Source organism: Scylla paramamosain, chromosome 36 (assembly GCF_035594125.1).
Source record: "Scylla paramamosain isolate STU-SP2022 chromosome 36, ASM3559412v1, whole genome shotgun sequence".
NCBI classification, from domain to species: domain Eukaryota; kingdom Metazoa; phylum Arthropoda; class Malacostraca; order Decapoda; family Portunidae; genus Scylla; species Scylla paramamosain.
The window spans coordinates 340,228-347,727 of NC_087186.1; positions in this window are offsets into that span (position 1 = coordinate 340,228).

Below are 7,500 nucleotides of genomic sequence, written 5' to 3' on the forward strand. Positions count from 1 at the left end.
CCTCCGACCGTCATCGTCGCCGTTATCGGAATTAACCAGCGGGCTCACCTAGCCACTACTACGGCGACGACGGAGGAACCAACAAACGCCGGTTGGGACGAGTGGTGCCCTCCCTCCCGCAGCACGGGGGGCGATCGGGGTTATTAGAAGAGGAGTGGGCCTCACGGCGGGACCCACCACCAACTTCTCCTCCGACCGTCATCGTCGCCGTTATCGGAATTAACCAGCGGGCTCACCTAGCCACTACTACGGCGACGACGGGGGCACCAAACGCCGGGGACGAGTGGTGCCCTCCCTCCCGCAGCACGGGGGGCGATCGGGGTTAGTAGAAGAGGAGTGGGCCTCGCGGCGGGACCCACCACCAACTTCTCCTCCGACCGTCATCGTCGCCGTTATCGGAATTAACCAGCGGGCTCACCTAGCCACTACTACGGCGACGATGGGGGCACCAAACGCCGTGGTTTCCCGTGGGCGTGGTGTGTAAGTAACAACAGTTGGTCTACCCCACGCTCCGGCACGGTACGCGGGGAGAAGAACGCAGGGCACCACCACCTCCGTCACGTTAACCCCCCACCCAAGGATCGTCGAATCATCCCGTCGGGGGTAACGTGGAAAGCGCACGCCCAGGCTCGCAACAGCGCGAACAAGAGTGGCATGGGACTCTTGTTGATATCATTAGGAGCTGAGGACCGGCACCGCGCCTAGCAGCGTCGAAACGCATACGTCATGGGACACGTGTGCCGTCCGGCAACCTCCAAAGCGGGCCCTCAGAGGAGCAGAGGACCGGCACCGCGCCTAGCAGCGTCGAAACGCATACGTCATGGGACACGTGTGCCGTCCGGCAACCTCCAAAGCGGGCCCTCAGAGGAGCAGAGGACCGGCACCGCGCCTAGCAGCGTCGAAACGCATACGTCATGGGACACGTGTGCCGTCCGGCAACCTCCAAAGCGGGCTCTCAGAGGAGCAGAGGACCGGCACCGCGCCTAGCAGCGTCGAAACACATACGTCATGGGACACGTGTACCGTCCAGCAACCTCTCAAGCGGGCCCTCAGAGGAGCAGAGGACCGGCACCGCGCCTAGCAGCGTCGAAACGCATACGTCATGGGACACGTGTACCGTCCGGCAACCTCTCAAGCGGGCCCTCAGAGGAGCAAAGGACCGGCACCGCGCCTAGCAGCGTCGAAACGCATACGTCATGGTACACGTGTGCCGCCCGGCAACCTCCAAAGCGGGTGGTTTTCCTTCATTGCCTCACCAATGAATCAATGAATGAACCTCGATAGACACCTCAATGACCTCGTCAAGCCTCTGGAGGTGTTAAACGTGCGCCTCCGAACCTCACCCCCACCCAAGGATCGTCTCATCTCAACAGGGTTAAGGCGGAGATAGCACGCACGCCGAGGAGCTTCATCAGCCCGTCAAGGTATTAGGTCGGGTGGCCTGAGACCCGACCTCCTTACTATATTTGCAAACGGGACCTCGGTGCAGGTTGCTTCCGGAACCTGGTGCGACATTGACGGAATCAGGGGTTCCTGGGTTACCTCCCAGCGAGGGAGCACCTTGACGCCGTAGACCACTTTGGCCCTGAACTTCCACTTTTCACGACTTTTCCCCGGATTTCGTGGCACCGCAGCCAATACCCTTTTAACGGCGCCAAGGCCCTCCCAGCAGGTTTTCCGGACCAGCCGCCCAAGGCGCGCTACATCAACGGCGTCAACCCTCCCACAGCAGAGAAGCGCGTGGGACACCAAAGCACCCCCACGGACATGCCGCCACGTCTCAACGGGGTCAAGCCCCTGCCGGCGGGGAACCTTGCCTGGGGGAGCGGAGCGGACCAACAAACCGACCACGTGTCAAGGGCGTGAGGCCCCGCCAGAAGGGAAATCACGTCTCGCGAGCGGAGGGAGAGCGCGGGACCCCACGGCGCGTTAACACAACCACGGCACTTCCACCCCAGCTGGAGGAGGCGGGGGAGCGGAGCGGAGCAACAAACCGACCACGTGTCAAGGGCGTGAGGCCCCGCCAGAAGGGGAATCACGTCTCGCGAGCGGAGGGAGAGCGCAGGACCCCACGGAGCGTTAACACAACCACGGTACAAGGGCGGCGCGCCTCTCCCGGCAGGAGACGCTTCCACCCCAGCAGGGGGAGGCGGCGGAGCGGAGCGGAGCAACACACCGACAACGTGTCAATGGCGTGAGGCCCCGCCAGGAGGGGAATCACGTCTCGCGAGCGGAGGGAGAGCGCGGGACCCCACGGCGCGTTAAAACAACCACGGTACAATGGCGGCGCGCCTCTCCCGGCAGGAGACGCTTCCACCCCAGCTGGGGGAGGCGGGGGAGCGGAGCGGAGCAACAAACCGACCACGTATCAAGGGCGTGAGGCCCCGCCAGAAGGGGAATCACGTCTCGCGAGCGGAGGGAGATCGTGGGACCCCACGGCGCATTAACACAACCGAGATACAAGGGCGGCGCGCCTCTCCCGGCAGGAGACGCTTCCACCCCAGCCGGGGGAGGCGGGGGAGCGGAGCGGAGCAACAAACCGACCACGTATCAAGGGCGTGAGGCCCCGCCAGAAGGGGAATCACGTCTCGCGAGCGGAGGTAGAGCGCAGGACCCCACGGAGCGTTAACATCACCGAGGTACAAGGGCGGAGCGCCTCTCCCGGCAGGAGACGCTTCCACCCCAGCCGGGGGAGGCGGAGGAGCGGAGCGGAGCAACAAACCGACCACGTATCAAGGGCGTGAGGCCCCGCCAGAAGTGGAATCACGTCTCGCGAGCGGAGGGAGAGCGCAGGACCCCACGGAGCGTTAACACAACCACAGTACAAGGGCGGCGCGCCTCTCCCGGCAGGAGACGCTTCCACCCCAGCCGGGGGAGGCGGAGGAGCGGAGCGGAGCAGCACACCGACCACGTGTCAAGGGCGTGAGGCCCCGCCAGGAGGGGAATCACGTCTTGCGAGCGAAGGGAGAGCGCGGGACCCCACGGCGCGTAAAAACAACCACGGTACAAGGGCGGCGCGCCTCTCCCGGCAGGAGACGCTTCCACCCCAGCAGGGGGAGGCAGGGGAGAGGAGCGGAGCAACAAACCGACCACGTATCAAGGGCGTGAGTTCCCGCCAGAAGGGGAATCACGTCTCGCGAGCGGAGGGAGAGCGCAGGACCCCACGGCGCGTTAAAACAACCACGGTACAAGGGCGGCAAACCTCTCCCGGCAGGAGACGCTTCCACCCCAGCAGGAGGAGGCAGGGGAGCGGAGCGGAGCAACAAACCGACCACGTGTCAAGGACGTGAGGCCCCGCCAGGAGGGGAATCACGTCTCGCGAGCGGAGGGAGAGCGCGGGACCCCACGGCGCGTTAAAACAACCACGGTACAAGGGCGGCGCGCCTCTCCCAGCAGGAGACGCTTCCACCCCAGTCGGGGGAGGCGGGGGAGCGGAGCGGAGCAACAAACCGACCACGTATCAAGGGCGTGAGGCCCCGCCAGAAGGGGAATCACGTCTCGCGAGCGGAGGGAGAGCGTGGGACCCCACGGCGCGTTAACACAACCGAGGTACAAGGGCGGCGCGCCTCTCCCGGCAGGAGACGCTTCCACCCCAGCCGGGGGAGGCGGAAGAGCGGAGCGGAGCAAAAAACCGACCACGTATCAAGGGCGTGAGGCCCCGCCAGAAGGGGAATCACGTCTCGCGAGCGGAGGGAGAGCGTGGGACCCCACGGCTCATTAACACAACCGAGGTACAAGGGCGGCGCGCCTCTCCCGGCAGGAGACGCTTCCACCCCAGCCGGGGGAGCCGGGGGAGCGGAGCGGAGCAACAAACCGACCACGTATCAAGGGCGTGAGGCCCCGCCAGAAGGGGAATCACGTCTCGCGAGCGGAGGGAAAGCGCAGGACCCCACGGAGCCTTAACACAACCACGGTACAAGGGCGGCGCGCCTCTCCCGGCAGGAGACGCTTCCACCCCAGCCGGGGGAGGAGGGGGAGCGGAGCGGAGCAGCACACCGACCACGTGTCAAGGGCGTGAGGCCCCGCCAGGAGGGGAATCACGTCTCGCGAGTGGAGGGAGAGTGCGGGACCCCACGGCGCGTTAAAACAACCACGGTACAAGGGCAGCGCGCCTCTCCCAGCAGGAGACGCTTCCACCCCAGCCGGGGGAGGCGGGGGAGCGGAGCGGAGCAACAAACCGACCACGTATCAAGGTCGTGAGGCCCCGCCAGAAGGGGAATCACGTCTCGCGAGAAGAGGGAGAGCGCGGGACCCCACGGCGCGTTAACACAACCGAGGTACAAGGGCGGCGCGCCTCTCCCGGCAGGAGACGCTTCCACCCCAGCCGGGGGAGGAAGGGGAGCGGAGCGGAGCAACAAACTGACCACGTATCAAGGCGTGAGGCCCCGCCAGAAGGGCAATCACGTCTCGCGAGCGGAGGGAGAGAGTGGGACCCCACGGCGCATTAACACAACCGAGGTACAAGGGCGGCGCGCGTCTCCCGGCAGGAGACGCTTCCACCCCAGCCGGGGGAGGCGGGGGAGCGGAGCGGAGCAACAAACCGACCACGTATCAAGGGCGTGAGGCCCGGCCAGAACGGGAATCACGTCTCGCGAGCGGAGGGAGAGCGCAGGACCCCACGGAGCGTTAACACAACCACGGTACAAGGGCGGCGCGCCTCTCCCGGCAGGAGACGCTTCCACCCCAGCAGGAAGAGGCAGGGGAGCGGAGCGGAGCAACAAACCGACCACGTATCAAGGGCGTGAGGCCCCGACAGAAAGGGGAATCACGTCTCGCGAGCGGAGGGAGAGCGCAGGACCCCACGGAGCGTTAACACAACCACGATACAAGGGCGGCGCGCCTCTTCCGGCAGGAGACGCTTCCACCCCAGCTAGGAGAGGCGGGGGAGCGGAGCGAAGCAACACACCGACCACGTTTCAAGGGCGTGAGGCCCCGCCAGGAGGGGAATCACGTCTCGCGAGCGGAGGGAGAGCGCGGGAACCCACGGCGCGTTAAAACAACAACGGTACAAGGGCGGCGGGCCTCTCCCGGCAGGAGACGCTTCCACCCTAGCCGAGGGAGGCGGGGGAGCGGAGCGGAGCAAAAAACCGACCACGTATCAAGGGCGTGAGGCCCCGCCAGAAGGGGAATCACGTCTCGCGAGCGGAGGGAGAGTGTGGGACCCCACGGCGCGTTAACACAACCGAGGTACAAGGGCGGCGCGCCTCTCCCGGCAGGAGAAGCTTCCACCCTAGCCGGGGGAGGCGGGGGAGCGGAGCGGAGCAGCACACCGACCACGTGTCAAGGGCGTGAGGCCCCGCCAGTAGGGGAATCACGTCTCGCGAGCGGAGGAAGATCGCGGGACCACACGGCGCGTTAAAACAACCACGGTACAAGGGCGGCGCGCCTCTCCCGGCAGGAGACGCTTCCACCCCAGCCGGGGGAGGCGGGGGAGCGGAGCGGAGCAACAAACCGATCACGTATCAAGAGCGTGAGGCCCCTCCAGAAGGGGAATCACGTCGCGCGAGCAAAGGGAGAGCGTGGGACCCCACGGCGCGTTAACACAACCGAGGTACAAGGGCGGCGCGCCTCTCCCGGCAGGAGACGCTTCCACCCCAGCCGGGGGAGGAGGGGGAGCTTAGTGGAGCAACAAACCGACCACGTATCAAGGGCGTGAGGCCCCGCCAGAAGGGGAATCACGTCTCGCGAGCGGAGGGAGAGCGCAGGACCCCACGGAGCAAAAACACAACCACGGAACAAGGGCGGCGCGCCTCTCCCGGCAGGAGACGCTTCCATCCCAGCCGGGGGAGGCGGGGGATCGGAGCGGAGCAGCACACCGACCACGTGTCAAGGGCGTGAGGCCCCGCCAGGAGGGGAATCACGTCTCGCGAGCGAAGGGAGAGCGCGGGACCCCACGGCGCGTTAAAACAACCACGGTACAAGGGCGGCGCGCCTCTCCCGGCAGGAGACGCTTCCACCCCAGCAGGGGGAGGCAGGGGAGCGGAGCGGAGCAACAAACCGACCACGTATCAAGGGCGTGAGGCCCCGCCAGAAGGGGAATCACGTCTCGCGAGCGAAGGGAGAGCGCAGGACCCCACGGAGCGTTAACACAACCATGATACAAGGGCGGCGCGCCTCTCCCGGCAGGAGACGCTTCCACCCCAGCTGGGAGAGGCGGGGGAGCGGAGCGGAGCAACAAACCGACCACGTGTCAAGGGCGTGAGGCCCCGCCAGGAGGGGAATCACGTCTCGCGAGCGGAGGGAGAGCGCGGGACCCCACGGCGCGTTAAAAAAACCACGGTACAAGAGCGGCGCGCCTCTCCCGGCAGGACAAGCTTCCACCCCAGCTGGGGGAGGCGGGGGAGCGGAGCGGAGCAACAAACCGACCACGTATCAAGGGCGTGAGGCCCCGCCAGAAGGGGAATCACGTCTCGCGAGCGGAGGGAGAGCGCAGGACCCCACGGAGCGTTAACACAACCATGATACAAGGGAAGCGCGCCTCTCCCGGCAGGAGACGCTTCCACCCCAGCTGGGAGAGGCGGGGGAGCGGAGCGGAGCAACAAACCGACCACGTGTCAAGGGCGTGAGGCCCCGCCAGGAGGGGAATCACGTCTCGCGAGCGGAGGGATAGCGCGGGACCCCACGGCGCGTTAAAAAAACCACGGTACAAGGGCGGCGCGCCTCTCCCGGCAGGACAAGCTTCCACCCCAGCCGGGGGAGGCGGGGGAGCGGAGCGGAGCAACAAACCGACCACGTATCAAGGGCGTGAGGCCCCGCCAGAAGGAAAATCACGTCTCGCGAGAGGAGGGAGAGTGCGGGACCCCACGGCGCGTTAACACAACCGAGGTACAAGGGCGGCGCGCCTCTCCCGGCAGGAGACTCTTCCACCCCAGCCGGGGGAGGCAGGGGAGCGGAGCGGAGCAACAAACTGACCACGTATCAAGGGCGTGAGTCCCCGCCAGAAGGGCAATCACGTCTCGCGAGCGGAGGGAGAGCGTGGGACCCCACTGCGCGTTAACACAACCGAGGTACAAGGGCGGCGCGCCTCTCCCGGCAGGAGACACTTCCACCCCAGTCGGGGGAGGCGGGGGAGCGGAGCGGAGCAACAAACCGACCACGTATCAAGGGCGTGAGGCCCTGCCAGAAGGGGAATCACGTCTCGCGAGCGGAGGGAGAGCGCAGGACCCCACGGAGCGTTAACACAACCACGGTACAAGAGCGGCGCGCCTCTCCCGGCAGGAGACGCTTCCACCCCAGTCGAGGGAGGCGGGGGAGCGGAGCGGAGCAACAAACCGACCACGTATCAAGGGCGTAAGGCCCCGCCAGAAGGGGAATCACTTCTCGCGAGCGGAGGGAGAGCACAGGACCCCACGGAGCGTTAACACAACCACGGTACAAGGGCGGCGCGCCTCTCCCGGCAGGAGACGCTTCCACCCCAGCCGCGGGAGGCGGGGGAGCAGAGCGGAGCAGCACACCAACCACGTGTCAAGGGCGTGAGGCCCCGCCAGGAGGGGAATCACG